The sequence below is a fragment of the Myotis daubentonii genome, chromosome 8, assembly GCF_963259705.1.
Source record: "Myotis daubentonii chromosome 8, mMyoDau2.1, whole genome shotgun sequence".
NCBI classification, from domain to species: Eukaryota; Metazoa; Chordata; class Mammalia; order Chiroptera; family Vespertilionidae; genus Myotis; species Myotis daubentonii.
In genome coordinates this window covers 26,736,476-26,763,376 of record NC_081847.1, presented here as the reverse complement: position 1 = coordinate 26,763,376, position 26,901 = coordinate 26,736,476, and positions in this window count along the sequence as shown.

The window sequence follows — 26,901 nt, the reverse complement described above, 5'->3', positions numbered from 1 at the left end:
CTGGGTGAGATTAAGGCAGTGAAGCAGATTGCCCTCTGCCCAGTGAAGGTGGGCCAGACTAGAATAGAAGGCTGCGTGAAAGAATTCTCTCTCTGCCTGACTGTCTTCCAGCTGGGACACTGGTCTTCTTCTGCCTTTGGGCTCGGATTTGCACTGGAATCATTGAATTCCCTGGTTCACAGGCCCGTGGACTCAGAATGGAACCGTCAGCTCTCCTGGGTCCAGCTGCCAACTCAGATCCAGAAATTTTTAGCAAATTCAACTGTAGAAGCCAACTCCATATAGTCCATATTTACCTACTAATATCTGTCTATCTCCCATTGGCTCTGCTTCTATGGAGAACCCAGACTAATACATAGTCCAAGCTTCCCAAAATATATCCTGATGCAGTAATCTCTTAAGAGACTCCATTAAAAAAGAACTCCCTGTTCAAGTGTTATCAATCAGCATAGCAAAGAAACTGGAAATCACTATAATTTTTTAAAAAGGCTTTTCTTTCTAAAAAACTACCTCTACATACTTAACAGACACACTGTTTACCCTTAGAGTGAGTTCTTGAAGCAATAAAAAATAACATGGTTGCATTTGGAGTAAGTTTTATTGTAAATTCTCAGGAATTATTTCTGAACTCCTGACGTCTTCTTAGACTATTTCAAGTTCCAGTCATAGAACATGAACAACCAATTACGGTGCCTGCATTCTGAGCCTGGGAGAGTAGAAAGGGTGCGGAGGTAAAAGCAGGGTGGGAAATAAGTGAAAAGGGTAAAGAAAAGCAGTGCGCTTGCCTGGAGACAATTTTGACCTCAGAACCCTGATTAATGTATGCACTAATTAAAGCATTTCCGGATTTTGCAGTCTGAAAGTAGGCCCTCTTCCCCAGTTCCCGATCACTCAACGTGATTGCAAAACTATTGTAATCTCCACCTCTACAGGCCACTCAACACTCAGGGTGCCTCTCTGAATGGTAACTATAGTGATTGCCATTAGATGGTTTACTCCCTTCCTTACTGTGGACTCTTGCCAAGGCAGCTGCAGCTCTCTGGCAGCTGTTTAAATAATCAGCTAGAGCGATAAGACCGGGGCTGCCCTTTTGTTATTTCCTTGGGACTCTGTGTTCAGGAAAAAGCTTCCCTGGACTGATGGGTGTGGCCAGGGCAAGACCACATGGAAATCAAACGTGGGAAGGAAGGGAACCACCTCAGGAACTTCACCTGAATGAGGTGACAAGTGAGCCAGGCATTGGGTGAAAACTACCAGGATCCTTTGAAAATTTTGTTTTCAAGAGCAGAAACCAATGGCTGTCCACAGCGCTCATGTCCAGCAACAATTTAGAAAAGAAAACAACATCAGTACATATTAAAGACATTAAATCCAACAAAGTACAATCTCTAAGTGGAAGAACAGCATTATGGGAATGTCAATTAGCTACCTTCATGGAGGCCATAGTGGGCACTGCTGTAGTCCACCTACATCTCCTTACTGGACTGCTAGGAGAATTGCTGCTAACAGAGAGAATCGCCCTGGGATGAACAGGAATCACATGACCCAGATACACCAGCCACTCAGGGAGCAGCCCCTAGGCAATGACTGGCTCACATTGGAGTACAATGCCAGGACTCTGGCCTCAAGGTGAAACAACTCTGTGGCTTAATTCAAGCTCTAGAGCAGCGGTTCTCAACCTGTGGGTTGCGACCCCTTTGGGGGTTGAACGACCCTTTCACAGGGGTCGCCTAAGACCATCCGAAACCACATATATAATTACATATTGTTTTTGTGATGAATCACTATGCTTTAATTATGTTCAATTTATAACAATGAAAATATATCCTGCATATCAGATATTTACGTTACGATTCACAACAGTAGCAACATTACAGTTATGAAGTAGCAACGAAAATAATGTTATGGTTGGGGGTCACCACAACATGAGGAACTGTATTAAAGGGTGGCGGCATTAGGAAGGTTGAGAACCACTGCTCTAGAGTTTCCTGTGAATCAGGCCACACCTAGGCTTTCCTAAGGACACATCCTTGTTCAGCTCCCAGTTCCATCTTGCTTCTTTCACTCCCCTTCTGAGAGGCCCCAAATCCCACACACCCAAATCCTTGTCTCAGGCTCTGCTTCTAGGGAACACAATCTAAGATAGTCACTGAGTCCAGAAATCTTTTATGGAGCTATTCTAAATCCTGCCTGATATATATATATAGTTTCAGAGAGGAAGGAAGAGAGATAGAAACATCAATGATGAGAGAGAATTCATGCATTGGCTGCCTCCTGCACACCCCATATTTGGGGATTGAGCCCACAACCAGGGCATGTGCCCTGACCAGGAATCAAACCGTGACCTCCTGGTTCATCGTTTGATGCTCAACCACTGAGCAACACTGGCCGGGCTAAACCCCACCTGCTTTAGTTGAAGACTTCGCATGATTTTTGTTTCTATTCTGTGGTCAGTACCCAGAGTCAAGAATTCAAAGAAAGGTCTTCTCTTCTAATCACATTTCTTCATCCCTGCATTTACCCTATTAACTGGAGCCTGTAATGGCCAGTGGCTTCCCTATTGAATCACTAACTTCCTGGCTCACTTTACATCTGTTTTTCAGTCCGTAGCCTGCACACGATGCTGGGAGATAGATGCAAAGCCATGGGGAATAAAGGAATGCTGTGTTTCCCTGAAGCCTCAATTTTATTTAAAGATTTTGCAAGTAAAAAGCAAACAATTTTATGTGAAAGTCAACATCACTATACCATGGAAAAGAGTGCAAAATGCACATGAATTTCTAAGGAGAAACAAGAGATTTGAAAGAAATGATGGGCGTTTTATGAGCTGCTTTTGGTTCTGTCCAGAAAATCCCTGGACAGTATCCAAAGAGATCTAAGACATGTTCTTTCCAAATCATGGCCGTAGGAGAGTTGCAAGAGAGGGAGACAAAAGCCTATATTTTTGAGTCAAAATAGTAAACAGTGCTAAGGGCTTGTTTTGGAAAGCTGAGCTTCTGACATTGTGATGTGCATAGGAATCATCCCAGGGGTCCTGCTTCAGCAGGGCTGGGGTGGGTTCCAGCTTTCTGCATTTCTGACAAGCTCCTGGGTGATCCCAGGTTGATAGTTCCAAATTACTCCTTGAGTTGCAAGAATCTAGAACTCAGCCTCCCACTTGTGTGTCCATTGGATTTTAAATTATGGACTTTCCCGGCCTGCAGGAAGGGGATGAGGATGGAGGGAGATAAGCATCCTGCTCTAAAGTATCTGTCATATAGCAACAGGCGCTGGAGGCTGCCAGGTGAGCACTAGTGCTAGCCCCGCCCCTCCCTAGGCACAGCCAGGCTGTAGCCACGCCCTCACATTGGACCGTGGGGCTGCTAGGAAGAATTGCTCTGGGACAAAGACTCCACTGGGCTAACACAAAGGTCAATCTAATAGTCCCCTGTGGGTAGAACTGATGCTCAGGCCTTTATCTCAGGAAGACTGTCCAGTTGTCATGATCTTGAAATACTACCCTAGCAGGTGGTAAACAACCCCTGTCTGGCTCCCCACACTGCCCTTCATGGCTCAACTGCCCAGGCCCTTCTGGTCCAGCCACAGAAGACGGGCCACCCTGAGCCTGCTCCAGACTTTCTCCAGCACCATGGCTGGGATGCATTATGGTTGCTAAATAGTTAGAAGACCGCCCCTTCCCCCAAGAAAAGGAGAGAAGGACTTTACCATTTCAGTCAGGCATACTTAGAACATTGTTTTTCAAGTGAGGTAACATCTATGCAAAATAAAATTAACCATGTTAAAGTATACAAAGTCAGTCGCCCTAACCGGTTAACTCAGTGGATAGAGTGTCAGCCTGCAGACTCAAGGGTTCCAGGTTCGATTCCGATCAAGGGCATGTACCTTGGTTGCGGGCACATCCCCAGTAGGGGGTGTGCAAGAGGCAGCTGATTGATGTTTCTCTCTCATCGATGTTTCTCTCTATCCCTCTCCCTTCCTCTCTGTAAAAAACCAATAAGATATATATTTTTTAAAAAGTATACAAGTCAGTGGCATTTGCAATACAGTGGGGCCTTGACTTACGAGTGTCCTGACTAATGAGTTTTTTGAGATACCAGCTGTCTCTCGGCCAATTTTTTGCATTGAGTTGATAGAGTAATTTGAGTCAATGAGCTCCTTAACATGCTCCTTAACGAGCTTGGTCTCAGAACGAATTAAACTCGTAAGTCAAGGCCCCACTGTATTATATGACCATCTAGTTCCAAGACATTTTTGTTACTCCAGCACCAAATACAATTTTCATAACCGAATACTCACTAGTATTACCCTAGTCTCACTTCCGCCCACCCCCTGGCATTCACTAATCTGCTTTCTTTCTCTATGGATTTGTCTCATTTGGATGTTTTATATAAATAGAATCATACTATGTATGACCTTTTGTGTCGGAGTTCGTTCACCTGACATAACATTTGTAAAGTTCATCCATGTTATAGCATGCACCAGTGTTCTTGTTTAGGGCTGAATAATAGTCCACTGTGTGCTTACCTATTCATCACTTGAGGGACATTTGGGTTGTTTACAGCTATGCCTGTTGTGAATTAGATAACACATACTTGAAATCCCCCCTTGGAGCTATTTTTGATCCAGAGGAGGAAAGAGTTCTGTCACCTTCCTGAATCCACCTACCTTTTTAGACTTGGCCTGAATGAGTTTTTGTCAGATTAAAACAATTTGCTGAATGCACAGGCATGGGAATTTCTGGCCATCTGAATCGAGTATTATGTGGGCACTGAAGGCAGTTCAAAAAGAGGAGTTCCAAAAATGTTTGAGCAATGGCAGAGTTAGAGGGACACGTGGATAAGGAGCCTGTATCTCAATGGATCTGCTTGGCCCTGGGTTTGTTACTCAATGAGTCCCTCTGCTGTCCACCATGCTTAAACGTCCATGATATGTCATTATAGCCATATCTCATGCATGCCCACCGAAGCTGGGATCCCCCTAAGTCAAACCCTGGACAAGAACCTGAGTGCAAATAGTTTACATGGGAGATGATTTTAACAAGCACAAGTGAGGGGTAGTGAATTGAGACAGGGAATGAAGGAAAGGTAATAAAGAATGCACTAATGAGCAGGTTACCCCTTGGACACCTGTGGCTCAATCCTTCTGGGAGCACACCACAGAATAATCACCCTGAAGTGCTAGGAAAACAGGGTATCTACCTACTAACTCATGCCCTTCATTTGTTGCAGACTACTCCTGGGCTCATTAAATCCCTGGCCCATCCAAGCTGAGGACAGACATGCTGTGCACCCTTCTCTGGGCAAGGAAGGCCAATAGTGTGGGAGGTGCCTGAGATAAGAGGATATGTGGGTGTATAGAAGGTGCTGGCCAAAGCTGCAGTGGAACTCGGGCAGGGCACCAGCAGCATCTGTTTCAGTGCTAAGCAGTGGGGCACCGATGAGCTGGGAGAGATGAGCTGGGAGAGAGAGGCAGGCTGAACTTGGTCATCAGAGAAGTCTTGGAGGACTTCCTGGAAGAGGCGAGACCCCTGCTGGGCCTTAAGGGGAAGAGGATAGAGGGTAATTCCAGAGGAAGCTGTGTGAAGCAAAAGCACCAAGGAAATTATTATGTTCCACTCAGGGCTCACCACCACTGTCCTAAAAAACAAGCTACAAAAGCAAACTGTTTGCAGCAAAGATAATGATTCCATGTAGGGGCAGAAGAGAAAGTTCTTTGCACTCAACAGAGGCACCTTTGTGGGGCCAGGGGCAGGCTGGAAAGGAAAGGGAGTTGCTGTGTCTTGCCCCCAGGCTTTACTGAGGATCAGCAGTCTTCACTGGAAATGGGGAAGGGAATTTGATACCCCAGAATCATGGACACCAAGCCCCTCCTTTTGTTTTGTCACTCTGGTCCTCTAACGTGACCCGGGAGATTTTTTTTCTAATATTTTTTTTTATTGATTTGGTTCTATTGGATTGTTTTTATATATATGTAAATTCAGTTACATAACTCAAAATAGTTAATCGTTCCTTTTCTATTTTTTAATTTAAATCAGAACTTATCGCCCTGACTGGTTTGGCTCAGTGGATAGAGCGTCAGCCTGCGGACTGAAAGGTCCCAGGTTTGATTCCAACTGGGGATGTGCAGGAGGCAGCTGATCGATGTTTCTTTCTCATTGATGCTTCTAATTCTCTATCCCTCTCCCTTCCTCTCTGTAAAAAATCAATAAAATATATTTTTTAAAAATCTTTAAAATAAATAAATAAACTTATACGCATACTATTTATCAAGCAAAACCAGAGGCAGGGGTTCTAAACCTCGTGTTTGTGCCTTTGGACCCACTAGCAGTCTAAGGAAGCCTGTGAACCCCTATTCAGAATAACATTGTAGTTTTAACAGTTTTATTGAGGTGTAATTTCCATACCTTAAAGTCTGTGCATATAATTTCCATAACATAAAGTTCGTGCATTTAAAATGTACAATTCAATAGTTTTGAGTATATTTACAGAGTCATGCAATCATCATCAGAATCTAATCTTAAAGCATTTTTATCATCCCCAAAAGAAACCTCATATTCATTAGTAGTCACTCCCATTCTCCCCCTCTCCCAGCCCCTGGCAACCACTAATTGGCTATCTCTATAGATTTGCTTATTCTGGATGTTTCCTATAAATGGAATCATACAATATGAGTTCCTTTAAGACTGGATTTTCATTTAATGAATGAATCAATACTTCATTCAGAATAACGTTTTAAATGCATAACAAAACATAGAATTCCAAAAGAAAACAACGTATTGAGACACAGTTAAAATAGTTTGAAAACCAATTTATGATTTGTATTTTAAACAACAACATGTAATTAATAAGTAGTCAAGAATGTAGACCATATTTACAAAGAGCAGCCATGACTTTCATGTGATAAGAAAGTAGCTGTGATGTCTCCAGATGGCAAAGTTACAGATCCTGCGAACACTGCTCTGGGTTATTGCCTACATTCACAATGGAAGGAAGTGCTACAATTCAGTTAAAATTACTACAAAATGGAATGTTTTTTCCATTCCTGTAAAAGAGCCCCCCTGAATTCTGTATGGACTTGGCAGGTGAGGAAGCCCTGATAAGATTAAGGGCTGGACTTTGAAGTCACACTAGGCACTCCACCTGGTTCGAAAGCTGCATCAGCCATCTCCCAGCTGTGTGACCTCCAAGTTGTTTAACCTCCCTGTGCTTCCTCCCTCATTTGGGAAGTAGGGATAATACAATGTGTGAGAAGGTTCAAGTTAGTGCAGCGGTTCTCAACCTGTGGGTTGCAACCCCTTTTGGGGTCGAACGACCCTTTCACAGGGGTCGCCTAAGACCATCAGAAAACACATATATAATTACATATTGTCTTTGTGATTAATCGCTATGCTTTAATTATGTTCAATTTGTAACAATGAAATTGGGAGTCACCACTACATGAGGAACTGTATTAAAGGGTCACGGCATTAGGAAGGTTGAGAACCACTGAGTTAGTGTAACGTTCTTGGAGTAATACGGGATCTGCAGTAAGTGTTCAATAAGTGTTTCTGGGAAATGGCAGGAAAATGTAGAGGATCCCTTTCCGGTCTGGGCCTGGTTTCTGGAACACATTTGAGAAAATCAGAGCCCACAGAGGCAGGATAACAGAAGCCCCTTGGATGGAGCCTCTTGGCCTCAAAGGGGAAAGCCCCCAATGACTGAACCATTTCCAGCTGTGCTGAAGTAGAACTGCCACTAAATAAGCAGACGTGACCACCATTCCTCAGCTCTGCACCTACCTTCCCAAATGCCACCCTTCCTTGGGGACAGCCACCTACATGCTGCCATCAGAATGCTAAAGGCGAGAATTAGTATGTTGCACACCTGAAATTAACATAAAGCATATGTCAACTGTAATTGAAAAATAAGTAAAAAGAACCAAACAGAATAATGAAGGAGACATCCATCACTTTGTGTGGTCTCTCTGGTCCCCCACCCCATTTTGCCCTGAAAATTTCACTGTAAAATGAATACTTCATCAACCATAAACATTACTGTGGCCACAGAGGCAGCGAGACTAACAGACAATGAGGAGTTGAGGTTTGGTTTTACTTCCCTATCATCAGAGTCTGAGACACGGATTCGGGAACCTTTGGTTTATGGAGGGACAGCTCTCAGGAAAAGGGGCTCTCAGGGTCATGGTATGGAGGAGAGGAGAGAGCTGAGCAAGGGTATGGACTCAGCTGGGATTCAGCATCAGCCTGATCCCACAGGAGCTCTGGAGCGTGAACAGCATCACCGAGGCAAGGGGCTGGCCTCCTGTCTCTGAGGGCCAGTCACTGTCACAGGCTGCAGGATATGCGAGTGGGCGGGGTGGGGCCACTCCTATCGGGCCCAGAGCAAAGCTCTAGAAAAGAGACAGCTGTGATCCATCGCCATGAGCTCTCACCGCAGCTGGGAGAGGGCACAAGGCCTGGTAATGGAGATACAGGCAGAGCACCAATCACATCCAGTACTAGCTTCCAAACTTTGCAGGAGAGACACTGCCAATTAGACGAGCTAATATGACCGGCCTTTCTCATCTCTCAATAAAAATATGTAGACACAAAACAGTGGTTACCTATGTGTCAGTTAGGGATCTGTGGTTATAAGCAACAGAAACCAACTCTTTATGATTCATTAAAAGAATAAACCATCTGAGTGATATGAGGAAGCTCACAGATTGTGCTGGACGCTGGAGAATGAGGATGGGAAACAGCAACAATGGGCATGTAAGCAGCAAAACTACTCAATTACCTGGAACTATCAGTGGAATAAATGTGGGGTATTATTGTATTTTTGATTTAGTGTTTTAGATTCTTACTATTATCCACCAATTAGATCTATGCTCTGAAAGACGTAAGTTCTAAGAATATGTTTTGGAGCCTTACATTACTGGCAGATGACCTTTGCTATGATTAGGTTGTATAACAAGCATCCCCCAAATCTCACTGGCCTTCAAAAAGCAGACCTTTATTGCTCACCTGTGAGCCTGCAGATTTGCCATGGAGGTTTGCTCCAGGCTAAGAATAAAATACACATGTTCTGCCCTAGTCGGTTTGGTTCAGTGGATAGAGCATTGGCCTGCGGACTGAAGGGTCCCGGGTTCAATTCCAGTCAAGGGCACATGTTCGGGTTGTGGGCTTGATCCCCAGAGGAGGTGTGAAGGAGGCAGCCAATCAGTGATTCTCTCTCATCATTGATGTTTCATTTTCTCTCTCCCTCTCCCTTCCTCTCTGAAATCAATAAAAATACATTTTTTAAAAAAAAATACACATGTTCCATCTGTCTTTCCTTCCAGGCTAAAGGAGCACTGACTACCTGGAGCATACTTTTTTTTTTTTTTTTTTATAGCAGAGGCAGTAGTGCAGATGCCAAGCCATCTTGATTACAGAAGCTCATTTGAATGTGAATAATGTCATGTCTGCTTCTAATCCATTGGCCAAAGCAAGTCACACAGGGCAAACACAAGACCAATGGGGTGGGAGAGTATACTCTCCCATGGAAGGCGTAGGCGCTGGGGAGTATTTGCTGGACAATAATGCAATGGAACACTCAGGACTCCTCTGCAATGAGAAGGAGGCCAGGGCTCTGCCTCCCACTCAGACCTCAGCCAAAGCAGTTTTATTTTGATTTGTTTTCTACCTGGGGTTTTAGTAATATTTTATTTGAAAGATGTATAAGAGTTTGGAAATGACTGATTGCAAGTCTCTTATTTTGCCAATATTTGTCAGAGGGTAAATGCCTTGCTGATTTGTGTTTGTGCCAAGACCCAAGCTATAGGATTTGAAATCAATCAGATGTAGATTTCTTAAAATCCCAGCTCAATCATTACTTAGCAGAACACCTTGGACATCCTCCCATCATCACAGGCAAGGGGCTGTCCCGTGCCCTAAGTCAGAAGGGGCTCCCTTTGCTGACAATACTGAAGGGACATAGGGATGACTGGACCCTCCACTTGCATGATTTACACTCAGACTGGAGAAGGCTCTCTGTGCTCAACCATGACCCTGGAGTGAAAGGTCAAAATGCACTGTTCTTGCTACTGATATTCCTATGTGTGATTCTGCCAAACAGCTGGGTTTCACACCTCGCCCTCTCTCTGCCTTTCCCTGGTGACAGTCCTATGTGTGACTTAGGTACATACCTGTCTCCCCACTGGAGCACAGGCATTTTTGAAGATAAGGGTTACTCTTTTCCTGTTTATTTCTTTCCATGCTTACACCTCACACCTCTTTCCCACTCCACAACACAACCATCCTATCTTCACACAGCAGGGAGTCTGATTGGTTATAAATTAAATAATGCCTTTTTTCCCATGACACAAACAGCGTTTTAGAAAATACATGATTTAAGGAATGATTTTCCAGAAATTTGAAAGGTCCTTAAAAATGAGACGAAAATCTTGTGCTATCTGCAAAACCTCCTTTGCAAAAACTGGCCCAACCCAAGTGTACAGAAACAAAGAAACACTTAGAGCCTTTCAAAACCATTAGGGCCCTCGGCTCTGATGTCAAATAAGCAGAATAAACAAATTCCTGTCCAAGTAGGAACTGGTTCTGCTGTGCCCTTCTTTTAGGCTTCCCAAAGACAAGTTACAATGTTTGAATGTGTCAGAAATTTCCTTCTAATGGATTTCCTTATATTGTTTGTCCGGATGGCCCATGGAACCTAGAACAGTAAACAGACACGCCCATTTTCAATTTGACTTAATTTGTTTAGCAATTTTCTGGCATTGCTTGTGCATATGGTAGGGGAGATAGTGTGTGGCCATTACATTATTCTGTAATCAATCCAGCTGTGTTTTACCCATATTGTTACTCAAAATATTGTGACTTCTGGCTACACTAGGTTGCCAATAAGGGCAGTAGATAGATGTATATGCAGGGTCGAGCAAAAGTAGGTTTACAGTTGTTCATATGGAAAATAATACAATAATTCTATAAAATAAAAGCCTAATATGCTAAGTGTCTGGTTGTCTGGTCGTCCGTTCAACCAATCAAAGTGTAATATGCTAATGATATGCTAAGGCCACTCAACCACTTGCTATGATGTGCACTGACCACCACGGGGAAGACGCTCCAACCGGTAGGTGAGCTTGCTGCTGGGATCCAGCTGATCGGGACTGAGTAAGATGGGCCAGACACACCCTGGAGCCCTACTGCGGTCCCTCCTTGGCTGACCAACCTCCCGCATCCCTCTCTGGCCCTGATCATGCACTGGTGGGGTCCCTCGGACTGGCCTGTGCCCTCTTGAAATCCAGGACCCCTCAGGGGATGTCCTAGAGCCAATTTCAGCCCAATCCCTCAGGCCAAGCCGAGGGACCCCACTGGTGCAAGAATTCATGTACCAGACCTCTAGTTCTTAAATAATAATGCAAGAATAAACTCTGTGTTTATGCATAACTGTAAACTTGCTTTTGCCCCACCCTGGATATATGTACACATCTCCTCCCCATAACACACCAGGTAAGTAACCATATCTGTCTTCCACCCTGAAATGCAACAACCTGCTAGGTAAGATGGATGCTTTGGGACACAAATGAAAGATTCATGTCAAACACACTAGTTCTTAGAATTCAATGCTCATTTCACTTTTCCGTACCCAGCAATATTCTTCTTGTATTTGTTTTGCTAAGACCAAGATAGTTGATGAAACTACCTAATTATGAAAAAAGTTGTTCCCACTCTACAAGTTTAGATTTCACAATGTAAGCAAGAGAGAGATCAGATCATCAGCGGGTCTTTGTCAACTCAGGCTGCCTAACTCTTCACTGCAAATGTAGAGGATGCTCAGATAACCTGTTCACAGTGGCCCTACACTGGACAATATGTGTTGCCTTCCAAGAATGCTTTGTCACTGAACAAACTTTATACATATTTTTAAGAAGTCAAGGAAAGCCTGGCCAGTGTGGTTCAGTGGTTGAGTGTCAACCCATGAACCAGGAGGTCATGGTTCAATTCCAGGTCAGGGCACATGCCAGGGTTGTGGGCTTGATCCCCAGTAGGGGATGTGCAGGAGCCAGCCAGTCAATTATCCTCTCTTATCATTGAAGTTTCTATCTCTCTCTCCCTCTCCTTTCCTCTTTCTGAAATCAATAAAAATATATATTTTTAAAAAGTCAAAGAAAAAGACTAATTAATGGGGGTAAATTTCAAATACCTCAGCAATCAGGAAAGCAGAACACATATAGATGCCCATAACTTAGTCATTAACAGCTAAGCCAGCAGAAAACAGGAGCAAACTGAATGATTGAGCCCTCTAATCCAACAGAAGAGGGTTATCTCTTGGCTATCTTTTACAGATTCAAGATGGTGAACCGAAGACCAATCTTTCAAGAAGACTCATCTTAGGAAAGCATTTCACCTCCAAACTTGGTCTTCAAATTCTAGCTCAGCTGCTCCCCTCATTCTGAAGACTTTCTTGTCCTACCCTCCCCAGATATAGCTAATTATTTTATCTATGTTATACCTATAAACCTTGTATATGCTTCCATTGCAGCATAAATTACATGGTATTGTCCTCTTTAATTTACACATCAGTATCTTCTACTAGCTTCTGATCTTCTCCTGGGCAAGGATAGTGACAACCTACCCAAAGAACTTAGTTCTATGCTTAATCCTTAGTATAAAATCCTGGGTCTTTCAAGTAACACATCATCTAGTGATAGTAGGTTATTTTCCCCCTCTGCAACAGGAATCAGCAATTGTAACCTCTTCCGGGGATTAGAATCACTTACAAAATGAACAAAACTTATTAATGGTCAGTTCTATGGAACTGAGCTACTACTTTGCCTGCTTCTTCTTAGCTTTACCTAACTTCACCCTCTTCTCACCCCACCTTATAGCTATTGATGAAGGAATAGGCTCCTGATACTATGGCTACCGTATGTCCCTACCCCTCAGCTCATTGGGCTGGCATAGTCATTTAAGATGGGAAAATTGAATTATATGACAGGGTTTTGAATGAAGAAGCCTAGAAGCTAAGAATCACTTGGTAATAATCTCCGTATCGAAGGTCATATAGACTCAAGATAAAGCAGCCATTTACTACTTTATGGCAATATGAAATGAAGAATGATTACTCGGAGATGCAGGACAATGAAGCAGGCACACAGACAGAAGCAGAAAATTATGTTTCATGTGTCTCCAGAGAGGAAGAACAACATTTATAAAGAGAGGCATATAGAAAGAGATGAATATCTTTAGTTTTCTTTATTCCATTTTTTTTTCCCATGAGAAGCCTGCTATTCTTACTTTGAACCCCATTACCCACCTTTCCAACATATATTCAGTATTTATTTTAACTAACTTTTGTGGGTTTTAGTTTGTCCTGCATACTAAGTCATCCTACCAGACAATTCATCCTTGACCTCATATATCCATTAATTGGTATGTACTCATAAATTGGGGCTTAATTAATTACTCTCAGATCAGAAAAAAAAACTCTGAAGGGCTCACCCATAAATACTACCTCAATAACTAAATATAATTTATTCTGTATCATACTTTTTGAATGTAAAGGTCACAGATTTTTTTTAGTCAAACTAATATGAGTTCTTATCTAAGATCTGCTCAGTTAGTAACTAAATAAATCAAATTTAAAAAGTTAAATAACCTCACCCTGCCTAACTGTTGTTGTTTGTTTTTTTTGTGTGTTTTTTTTGTTGTTTTTTTTAGTATAGTTGGTATGCAATACTATATTAGTTATATTAGGTTCAGGTGTACAATATAGTGATTTGGCATTTTTATGCCTTAGAAAGTGATCACCCCACTAATTCTAATAATCATCTGTCACCATGCAAACTTACTACAATATTATTGACAATATTCCCCTTTCATCCTTTTTACCCGTCTTCCCACCCCCACGCCTCTGGTCACCAGCCCTTTGATCTCTGTTTCTATGAGTTTGCTTTTATTTTGTTTTGTTTGTTTTATTATTTGACTTCTACTATAGAAATTTTCAAACATGCCCCAAAAACAAAGATATCAGTATAATAGAAACCTAGGTATACATCACCCAGCTTTAATAATTATCAAAATGACCTCAGTCTAATCATGAGAAAACATCAGTCAAAACCAACTTATAATCTACAAAACAACTGACCAGTACTCTTTAAATGTGTCAAGGGCATGAAAGACAGAACAGGCTAACGGATTGTCATAGATTAAGAAAGACTAAGGTGACGTAACAGATATAATGTGGGACTCTGAGTTGGATTCTGCAGTAGAAAAAGGACATTAGTGGAGGAGGAAGGGAAGAGGAGAAATTAGAATAGTGTCATATCAGTGTTAATTTTCTGGTTTTGATCACTGTACCATAGTTATATAAGACTAGAGACCCGGTGCATGAAATTCGCTCATGGAAGGGGGGTCCTCTCAGCCCAGCCTGCACCCTCTCCAATCTGGGACTCCTCGGGGGATCTCCAACTGCCGGTTTAGGCCTGATCCTGGCCTAAACCGGCAGTCAGACATCCCTCTCACAATCCTGGACTGCTGGCTCCTAACCACTCACCTGCCTGCCTGCCTGGCCACCCCTAACTGCCCCCCCCCCCCCCGCCAGCCTGGTCACCCCCAACTGTGCCCCCTGCTGGCCTGGTCATTCCTAACTGTCCCCCCCCAACCAGCCTGGTTGCCTCTTACTGCCCCCCTGCTGGCCTGGTGGCTCCCAACTGCCCCCGCCCTCCCCAGCCTCATCACTCCACACAGCCTGCTTTGTTCAGTCATTTGGTTGTTTTTCACTAACCCTTTTGCCAGCTGGTCGCCCCACGCAGCTTGCTTGTTCAGTCGTTTGGTCATCCCTCACTAACCCCCCTGCCTGCTTGGGCATAGGCAGCCATCTTGTGAGGGCATGAGGGTTAATTTGCATATTACCTCTTTATTATATAGGATTTTATCATTAGGGGATGTAAGGCAATATGTACTTAGGACCTCTGTGCTAAAAATAGCACAAATTTTCTCTAAAGTTAAACTTGTGTCATAATGAAGTTTTTAAAAGTAATATTTATCATTCTGTTGATAAATTATTGTTCCTTCTACTTTTCCCCTACCTCCACTTAAAAAAATTGTGGAGTATTTTAAAGCAAATGCTCACAGGTTATAATTTTAGTAATTGGTCTCTGACTGATAAGAACTCTATAGTATAATTACTATAACATTACCACAGCTAATAAAATTAGCAACAATTTTTTAAGAACTAATATTCAGCTCATGAACAATTTTGCAAATGACTAAAAATATGTACTTATGGTGTGTGTGTATGTGTGTGTGTGTGTGTGTGTAATCAAATTTCAAACAAGATCCTGGTATTGCATTTCTATTCAATCTGTCTCTTAAGTCTCTTTTCATCTGTGACAGTTCCTGCCCCTCCTCTTTTCATCCCATTTATTTGTTTAAGATTGAGGTCATTTTTCCTGTAGAATTTCCCACACTCTGCTTTGGATGGTTGTAAGCTTGTAGTTTAGTTTCTTGTTATTATAAAAAGGGAACAGTAATGCTCTCCTCAGAGAGTTTTTGTAAGGCTTAAATGAGAAAAATACATCAAAGAAAGCCCAGAGCATAATAAATGTTCATCTTCCAACTCTATTCAACACTTCTTCCTCTAATCCTTTCTGAAGGTTTATCATTTATTTGGGTTGTATAGTCACCACTTATTCAACACTACATCTTTATGAGACTCACTCTCAATGCTCCCATAGGCTAATAAACTATTTTTCATAAATGACGTATAATAAAGACCTCGCCCTAGAAAGAGGCACACAAGTGAAGTTCTATCCCACTTCTAAAAGTGACCATGTGACCACTACTCATAGTGTGGTCCAGGGACCAGCAGCAGCTCATCCTCACATACCCTGGGAACTTGTTAGAAATGCAGAATCTCAGGCCTACCTCAGAGCTGCTCATTGGAATCTGCATATATTTTTTAAAAATTTTAGTACGTTTTTATTGATTTCAGAGAGAGGAAGGGAGAGGGAGAGAGAGATAGAAACATCAATGACGAGAGAATCATTGATCAGCTGCCCCCTGCACGCGCCCCACTGGGGATCGAGCCTGCAACTGGGGCATGTGCCATGACTGGGAATTAAACTCTGACCTCCTAGTTCATAGGTTGATGCACAAACACAGAGCCACACTGGCAGGGCTGGGCATTCCCTTTCTTTACCCTGACAGAGAAATTACTCCCCGCAAACTGTGGAGGCCTTAGAACAGTGGTTCTCAATCTTCCTAATACAGTGACCCTTTAATACAGTTCCTCATGTTGTGGTGACCCCCAATTTCATTGTTACAAATTGAACATAATTAAAGCATAGTGATTAATCAAAAAAACAATATGTAATTATATATGTGTTTTCCGTTGGTCTTAGGTGACCCCTGTGAAAGGGTCGTTCGACCCCCAAAGGGGTCTCGACCCACAGGTTGAGAACCGTTGCCTTAGAAGGTCTTGCCTCCTTTTCCTAACTCCCGCCTCTCTTTAAATTCCAGCCTGGAGCTGATCAGCTAGAGGAGTTTTGAGGGCAGCCAGCAGGAGGTGAGCCTTTCTTTCCTTTCTTCCTCCACTGACTCTCCAAAAGGAGTATCAAAAAAGGAATGGGGATTCTTAGGGGCTGCAGGCAGCATTTGGGTGAATGAGCAGTGAATTCTCACATGCTCAGCTGTGCAAAGAAGGCCTTTCAAAAATACTCAAAAAAAAAAATAGCTCCCATTTTGCCTTTCGGTTTTGCTCATTTTAGAACTTCTAACCCCAAATCTGTAGGGTAGAGATGACGTTGCTTTGTTTTGAAGAGATGCCTCCGAGTGGGACATGTCAGGTGACCTTAAAAGGTTTGCAGGGAGCAGGGGCCATCCTGACCCCACAATGATGGTCTCCTTCCGGGAGAGGGATGGAGTGTTTCAATTATACCTGAGCTTGTCAGTCTGCATATACGTTTTATTTTACAAAAATTGCTTTTATTTCAACATAAAGTCATAGTAAACATATAAGGGGAATTTTAATCTTGCCTCAGACTTCAGAGAGAAACTGATATCTGACCTTAGAGCCAGGTCAAGTTAATGGCTCTGGGTATGAAAACTTTCATAAAAAAATAACACATAATTTTTAATTGCACAAATAGTTTGTGAATATACCTGGAGCATTTTAAAGTATATCTCAAACATCATATTTTTTACCCATAATTACTTAAGTATGAATCTCTAACACATAAGGATATTTTAAACATAACCAAAATAATACCAGTAGTTTCATATCAAAAAGAATTCACGATAGTCATTGTTACCCATTAATGCCAGTTTATGTTCAATTTCTCCCTCATTCTCTTGAATTTTTTCTTGGTTCATAAATCAGGTTCTAAAGTCCCATAGGTTGCATTTGGTTATTATGTATCTTAAGTCCCTTATTATATAATAGTCCCATACATATTTTATGCCATTTATTTATTAAAGAAACAGGGTCATTTGCTCTATAGGATTTTTCCAGATATCTTGTAACATATTTCTCTATCTTTGTATTTCTCGTAAGTGGCTAGTTAGGTATTATGTGGTTTTAAGTTAATATGAGGCAATGCAAAATTCTCATACTTAGGGGCTGCCTGGACAGGGTGTGAGGATGTAAACATGGCTTTGAAGCTCAGCAGAACAGCTCCACCCAGGCTCTGTGAACTTGAGGCCGTCCCTTGAAGTCTGTCACACCATGATTTCTCATAGTATGCTCCTATTTCTCATAGGGAATAATGAGCATGCAAGAGGTTGCTATGAAAGATATCTACAAAGCGCTGATGCAGCATACAGTTATATGGCTGGTGCCATACAAATGTTTATTTCTCCTTTCCTCTCTGAGCCTCACACTTCTCAACAGCCAACTAAGATCATTGGACTGTTTTGACCTAAGTTTCTTCTCCAGTTACAAAATTCCATGACTTCTGTTACATGTTATTATCAGAGACTGGGTCAGTTATATCAGCATAGAACAGTATCCACTGTTCCCTTAGGCCCCCTTTCTGAAATAAATGGCCTAAAAGCAAATTTTTTTATTATTTCTTTCACTCAATAAATATTTCTTTGTCATAGACACTCCTCTGAGGAATACAAAGATGATCAAGACATAATTCTTTGCACATGCAGCCCGTAGTGTGGGTGTGGGGAAGAGGTAAATATACAAGGTGAAGAAGTTATGTCTGAGGGAGGTTCTTTCTCTAGAAGGGAAATAAAAATGACATCATTTTACATTATCAGCATTTTCTAAGCTGCACAAAGGTAGCAAAGTCAGTAAAAACAAGTTCAGTTACATCAAGAGACATCTGACCTTGACAAGCAGTTTCCTGCTTTAAGGTCTTGCTCTCATTTTTGTTTGTAGATCATTGCTTCCCACATGCTGTATGACATAAATATACCTTCACACACCTACAAACACATAGAGTTTATATCCATACACACACACACACACACACTGTATATATATACACACATTAAGGCTACTTTATATTATATTATATTATATTATATTATATTAATTATATTATATTATATAATACTAATAGTGTGATAAATCTATATTATAAAAGGCCTGTGACCCTAATGCCATAACAACCAAAGACTGGCACAGGTGGGTGGGGCTGCGAGCACAGGTGGGCTTCTAGTATAATAATAAGTACACTAGAGCCATATGACTATGATATATAAGTGTTAGATAACCTACCTTATCAAGTAGATTGGAGTCCCAAGATTTCTTAAAATTCTTAAGTGTTTTCTACACTTTTTCAATCCTCTCAAGTACAATATTCAGCAATTATTACAGATAATTTGAGACAAACACAAGCACACAGGGGCACCACAAGGAAGTCTATTGCTGACTGTCCCTCATCTGAAAGAAAAGTCAGAATATAAATGTGCCATGAAATAAAGGACAAATGGTAGGCCTCAAAATAGCTGCCTGCTCTCCTTCCACAGGAGCACACCAAAGAACGCATTGGAAAGTACTTCTCAGTACTAAGTAGGAAATGTGAGCAAACTATCAGGAGAGCTTTTAAGAAAAAGAAAGAGAATTGCTTATTCCAAAGTCTATTTCAATGCTTGATACACTTTTGACACATCATTTAAGAAGGTATAATTGGATTTGAGATAATTTTATCAGAATACAATGATAAATTTAACCAAGTTCCCCCCATGACAATTAGCTAGGCTGTAAAGAACTTGGATTTATCCACTGAGAAATACAATTTCCTCCCCCTCAACCAATGGGTTGGGTCCCAAGTAGCCAAAGCAAAAATCAGGTAACTTAGCCTGGCCAGGGCGGCTCAGTTAATTGAGCATTGGATTGTGCACCGGAAGGTTGCAGGTTCCATTCCCAGTCAATGAACATTCCTGGGTTGTGGGTTTGATCCCAGTTAGGGCATGTATGGAAGGCAATCAACTAATGTTTCTCTCTCACATCAATATCTGTGTGTGTGTGTGTCTTTCTCTCACCCTTCCTCTCTCTAAGCCTGTCCTTGGATGAGGATTTAAGAAAAAAATCAGATCACTCACATTATGACATGAAAGTTATCCAAAATAACTACTACAACCCTCATCAACATAAATGAACACTTAAGTGTACAGTCAGGAAGAAAGACAAAAGATTTAAGTAATGTAAGCATGCATTTAAATATTGGGAGGTCCTCTGAGTGACACCCCACTTCCCTATATCTCCTGTATTAGGGGTAAAATTATATTTCGTTTGAAAAGGACAGATATTTTTCAGTTTTGTAGGCCATAGAGTCTCAGTTGATTACAGCAACTCTAGTCAGCTCTTGTATTATGAAAGCAGCCATAGACAATATCTAAATAAATGAGCATACTGTGTCTTAATAAAATTTTGTTTACAAAGCAGGGAGATACCTGGATTTGGTCCACAGGCTGTAATTTGTTAATTAATCTGCTATGTAATTTCTTGTACTTTCCTGCCTAATTGAAACTGAATTTCTTCTTTATTTTTCTTTTAAATTTCTTCTTTAATATGCACATTCACACAAGAAAAATAAAAGCAAAAAGATAAGCAAAACTCAATAATTGTAATTGGTTTGGAATAAGTAGGTTCCTTGTTAATTATTTTTTTATTATTTTATTTGGGGGAATTTGAGAAACATGATTTCATATGGACTCTAGTCCCTGTGTGTTAGCCACCTGCTGAAACTGGAATTCAACTTGATGTCCCTTATTTTTGACTTATGTTGATGGAGAGCATTTCTATTTTGAACATTTGTGTTCTGTTCCTGACTTTGGATTTATAACACCAAATAGATGTAATTCTGAATTAATGGAATCAAAGTCTATGCTTCAATGGAAACAATGAAAGTCTATGGCTTCATTGTTTGCATTTGATAGAATCAATTCATGAGATGACAAGTTTCTTGGATATTTGGTTTTGAAATAGTGGCCATCTACATGATGGATTTGGCCCTAATATCAACCTGATAAAATTTAAGAGCAGATTTCTGACTTCACCTTCCATTGCGATATGAACAAACTCTCACAGGGTTAGGCACTACCATTTTGTGCAATGATGATACAGGATATAATGCAAAGAAGCTGTCCCACCTTGCATTCATTCTTGTTTTAAAAGCCCAGTAAAGGAAATCCGAGTCAACCAGAGACCTACACATGTTGAGACCATGTGGTATTCAGTTTAGAACAATGGTTCTCATCTATGGAGAGCCTGACCTCCAGGGGGCTTTTGGCCAAATATTCCAGACATTATCTGGAGACATTTTTGGTTATTACAACTGGGGTGCAATGGGCATCTAGTGTGTAAAGGTTGGGGATGCCACCACATATCCTATAATGCACAGGATAGCCCCACAACAAAGAATTATCTGTCCCCAAATGTCAACGTAAGAAGGTTGAAAAATGCTGTCTAAAACCACTCTTAGCCTTGGCCAACCCAAGCCCCTGTCCAGAGCCCCATGTGTCAGAGAGCCTACTCCAGCCTTCCTCCAATGGTTCTGTTCCCTAGGGAGCAAGAAGTCTAGGCCAAGAGGTCAGGCCTACCTAGAGCCCACATCTTGTGGACACACCCTAGGTACCAATACACACCTGCACAGAGCCTATGTGGGCCTCTTCCTGAATCAATCCTCCTTAGAGACCTCTCTGCGAGTGTATGAATCACTATGCTCAAGTGGCAAGCCAGTGGGGGAGAGGGGTGCATGCCCCCAAAGGCCCTTAACAGGTAGAAATAGCTTAGTAATGGTGTGTCTGTGTATGTGTGTGTGTGTGTGTTTGGGGGGGGGGGGGTTTAAATTCCATTTGTTGTCTTGGCCCAACCATGCAATTGTTTGAAGTGGGCCTCATCATTTTATCCTGTAGAGGGCCTATACCCGCATCTCACATCCCCATAGGCTTTGGGAGTCTAAATGCCTAAGTGCTTCCATGTTGATGTGTGTGCATGTATGTATTTGGTGGGTAAGGACAGCAGTCGCAGGCTGTGCCAGCCCAAATATTGTCCCAGGCCAAACTGGACCAATAGCAACCTACTGGGCAAGATTCTGAGTGCCACAGAAATCCCCAAATAGCCAAAAGCCACAGGGATCTGACCTATGCTGACCTGGCTTCTCCTGTGATAGTTCTGGACATCCTAGAACAGGCTTAAGTTCAAGGGCAGCAATCTGCAGAAAGGAATCTGAAGACTCAGCGTCAGTAGGCTACGGGCCCAATTCCCAAGGCCAGGGTTCTGTTTTGACCCTATTCTACATACCACTAAGGAGTCAGCAAGCTCTATCTTTATGATGGGCAGTATGCCACTGTTTATTACTTGCCAGTTTATATTCAAGCATGCACTTGCCAGTTATGAATGGGCCAGCCTGCAGGCAGGCCTTACTGAAAACAACAGGAATGTTCTGAAAACATGACTTGCAATGGATTGTTGTCAGTGGAATCCTATTTTGGTGAAAGCAGGGAGGTTACTATTTCAAGTTGAGTTACTTGTTGAATATCTTGGGCCCCTGGACTAATTTATCTAGTCTACATTTTCAAATACAATGTTTGCTTAAAGCAGGATCTAACAGGGTTGCATTAAGGATATATAAAAAGTGAATTTGTATATTCTTCTACTAAATACACCGAAAGGATATTTATCTTTCTTGAAAGAAATGTATTAAATACACACAAACACATAGACACGTGCCTCCTATCCAGAAGCATTGTGCGTCCTAAAGTAGCATTTTCAAGCTGAAAACACCTTTGAAGACCACCCTGATCTTCAAAATGTTACCAAACTGCTCATTTTTTGTTATTATACAATAGTATCTAATAGTAGTTATTATCAAATAGATTTTCATTCTATATGAAAATCATCTCTGATCTGTCCAAATGAACTTCCATAACACAAGTCAATTACACCCTGCCCCAGTCTGGCCCAAGGGAATCTCAACCCTAAGCAGGCGTCAGAATTACCCAAAGGGTTTGCTTAGACACAGATTGTGGCCCCACCCCAGATTCTTTTACTTTTAGTCTTTGTGCCCGGGATGGGGTTGGACACTTTTGCATTCTGACAAGTTCCTAGGTGATGCTGAGTCTGCTGGTCTGGGACCACCCTTTGAGAAATAAGGTTTTGGCTTTTAGCAGGGGTCAGCAAATGTTGTCTGAAATGGGCCACATAATAAATATTTTAGGCTTTGCAGGCCATATGGTCTCTGTCATCACTACTCAAATTTGCCCTTGTACCCTGAAAGCAGCCACAGACAATATGTAAATAAATGGATGTGGCTGTGTTCCAATAAACTTTTACTTACAAAAAAAAAAGACAAGGGCAGGATTTGGCCAGTGGACTGTGGTTTGCCAACCCCTGGCCTATGGAATAAAGGGTCTTGAAGTGGGATCTTTAATTTTATTTTTCATTAGCATTCTCTACTGGGTACCAGCCACAACAATCTCCATGCAGTTCCCAACAGGCCCATCTCTTTCACCAGGGAACCGGTGTGTAGTCTCACTAATGGTATCAACATAATTATTATGTTGTGGATAGAAAAAAGGACAGATTAGTGAGAAAAGAAGAAAGAGAATTAGCAAGAAAGCATTTTAACAAACCAAGGTGAGTCCTCAAAGTAAAAAAGGTTGGAAAACATCTTTTAAATGTTCCCTCCATCCTCCAAATCCTTTCCCTACTCTTAATTTAGGATCGCACACCCTTTCCAGGGTGTCAGTCTTTTGGGTTTTAGTGCATAGACACCTTCCTAAAGCTCCAGTTGCAAACCTCATGGAAAAGCTTATTCTGAGTTATATGCTGCTGCTAAAAACAGGAAGAAAAGTGGATCCAAAAATAAAACTAGAAGAATATTTAATGGGAAGTAAAGGAAGGAGTTCCTATTACTGATGCTGTCATTGCAATATATCTGACACCCTTCAACGTTTCTGAGTTTCATCTCCCAACCTCTCAAGATAAAAGGTAATTTCAGCCCCTCCCTTGTCTTTATTCTTCCATTCAAACAGACAAACCAGGAGTATTTTATAGATCTTTGTATTTTTGTAGCTCAAGGACACAATCCACAAGATAAAAAATTGTATTTTAGTTTCCACAATCCCCTTGCAACTATAAAGGGAAGGGCAAGAATGAGATAATCAAATGAATTATTCACTTATGTGACCACAGTCACTTACTTTAGTGCACTGTCTCCACATGTGTCACACATCAAAAATGTTAAATTATCATGAATGATGTCACTCTTTTCATTTAAATAAAAGTTAGAAAAACACCAGTGTTATCTTCCTATTAGGCAGCCAACTCCACAATAAAAGAAAGGGTAAAAAAGATTCATAAAAACATCTCAAGCTAAATACAACTTTGTGATTCCCTTTTTATGACACTTATTCATGTTAAATTACACATTCTACAAACATATACATAGCATCTTCCCAGGGCTTCAGCCCAAAATCAATAATGATGTTCCCAGAGAAATGTCTCTGCACAGCAGTCTCCTTCCCTTCTTTGATCTGGAATGCTGTGCATATTATTGAGAGCATTTCCAATTCTCTGAATCTGACATACACTTTGATAATTCAGTTGCTGACATTAGTGCCAGCAATTGAAACAAGTTCTGTGGTATTCAATGCAGAGCCTTGAGTCATCAATATAGTTTTAGAACAAAGCAGAAATGTCCTGGAATTAGATATAATCATAATGCAATTATTATAATGTAATTAATTAAGAGAGTACAATGGGTTCAGCAGTCGGATAGAAATATTGAAAATGTTTACACATCACCTGTGTCTGAAAAAAAATTACTTTGGAGCTTGATACTACTCAAAGACAGGAAATGATGCCTGATTTTTTCTGATCACATTATGCTACATTTACACAGAACACATAAGAAAATTCCACACTTCAAGGCTTATAGAATAAATATAACTTACCTGTTCCCCCAACTCCAGCAATCCTGCTTCCCGCACCATTAACCTGTAGGAGCCCAGAGATTAAGCACCACTGGCAGCTCTTCGCCTCCCTTATCCATTTTGGTTTCATGTTTGTCTTTAATTTTGTTCTGGAAATCAAAACCCTTAAGGGCAAGATCCTTCTGTAGATCGTCCCTCAATGGCATTGCAATTGAGCTTTGGTTCCACTGGATCGTACCCAGTGGCAAAGCTCAGGGAGCTGGACTGCTATATATAAATGGAACTTCCCTTCTGTCCTTTGGATATTGGCACTTTTTAAAAATAAGTAATATCCTTTTTCTTCATCGTAACTGGGATTTGAGTTCTAAAGGGAAATCATATAAAAAGTAGGTTACCATATATCATTGTTCGTGCAAAGGGTATAGAATCACCAATCTCATTCCCTAAGTCTGAGAACAAGTATTTTTGGATTTTAGCATTAAAAAATCACATTCTTGATATGACTTTAATTTTATGTTGACCTTACGTTTAATTTCCAGATGTGTGGCTTCTTAGGGAAGGTTATTAAGATAACCCACCTGCCGAAAGTGTTGAAATCCGTGTGGTCTGTGTTTTATGTTAGACCATTGATCCCTACCCACAGCTCTGTGGCACTGTCGGATTGACCCCAATTATATCCCGGAGTGTCTCAAAGCCCTAAGTTAATTTATTTTCTCCTAATTGAACTGTATATATATCCATATAGTAAGGAGTGCTTTGAAGGCAAAGAGATGAGGGAGTTTTGCAAAATTCACATCAAGAACTGACTTATTCTAAAGAAACTGTGACCACGTCTGTAGATTTGAAGTACTACCAATTCTAAGGTCAGCTATTTTAAAAGCTATTTTTAATGTCAAAAGACTATCTAAAAAATTGGCCTGCACTCTTCAAAAATATCAATGTCATGAGAGATTTAAAAAAAAAAGTTAACGATCTCAGACTGAAGGAGACTAAAACGATATGACAATGAAATAAAATACCTGATCCCGTAATATAACTTGGGTGGGGAAAAGTATTACTGTTAAAGATATTCAGAAGAGACAATTGGAAAATTTTGAATATGTATTGTATGTTAGATAATAATATTGTGTCAATGTTAAATTTCCCGATTTTGATTATTATACTGTAGTTATGCAAGAAAATATACTTGTCTGGGAAAATATATGCAGAAGTATTTAGGCAAAAAGGTTATGTCAGTAACTTACTCTCAGATAGTTCATCAAATGTATACGCACTTATCATAAATTATTAATTCCAATGAGTTAAACCTGAAAAGAAAGAAAATCAAGTGAGTTTTCAGCTGTTAAAGTGTGTATACATTTTTGGGGGGCACTCTGTATGTATGTGTATATTTGAACACATAGGTAGACAGATAGATAGATAGCAGAGAGATACAAAGTGAGACAGAGAGGCAGAGAATGGAAGTAAATGTCACAAAATGTTAATTGGTGGACTTAAGTGAAGGATATATACATAAATGTATCATGCTATTTCCTGAGCATTTTAATATTTTCAAAATAAAAAATGGTTTTTTAAATAGCAGCCCAGTTGATAATTAATTTTGATGCTAGGGAATAAGTTACTAAGATGCTTCCACATATATCTGGGTTTAATTTAAACTATTCTTCCCTCCACCATGATTATAATAAATGTGTTGCTTTTCCACTGGATGAGCTAAGCTACACAAAATTGGTGACTATCTCCTGGTGTTATGCACAGAAATAGAGACTAACCCTGTAACTTCTACCTAGAACATTCTCAGTAACTACTTGTTCTGGCCATGGGTGGGTTTTGTGAAAATTGTTGAGGACATGAAAGATTTTTGTAATCATTGTGTCTAATTCCCAATTGAAAATATGAAATTTTAAAGACATATTAATATAGAGAACTTTGCCTTCTCCCCACTTCAACTACCAAATGGCAGGAGAGTAGAAGACACTCTTTAGGGAATAACAACAGCCTAGAAGAAAAGACCCAAAGACACAGTCACTGAAGCTTTCTATAAAAAAAACCACCCAGATTCGCTGCCAGATGCACCTGCCTGCGGGTTGGCTGCTACCACCTTGCTGTAAGGCCGGACAGCTTCCCGAAGCTTCAGCCAAGGCTCCGAGGCAGAGAGCCGAAGACGCAACTTGCTTCAGATGCAATGTTGTCAGCAAGGTGGCTGAGCTCACACAGAACCCCCTACAACAGCCGCAGCTGAAATCAGCAAAGAGCCAAGAGACTGTGATGTGGAAAGCCAAAGGTGTCTTCTGTAGGTCACTTCTGCCAAAACTTCACCTCCCCTCTCCCTCCCGCCCCGACACACACTCCTCATTTGCTTCTCCCCGAAGGAGCAATATCAACTATTCAACTGGGCTTTACTGGGCCTGTTTCACTAGTGGGCCCCGTTGCTGTGTCCCAAAAACTTCACCTCTATTTTCTCTCTTCAAGCACCTGGCTAACCTTAGGACTATCTGGTGCTCCTGTCTGCTCTTTCCCTCCTCAGCCTG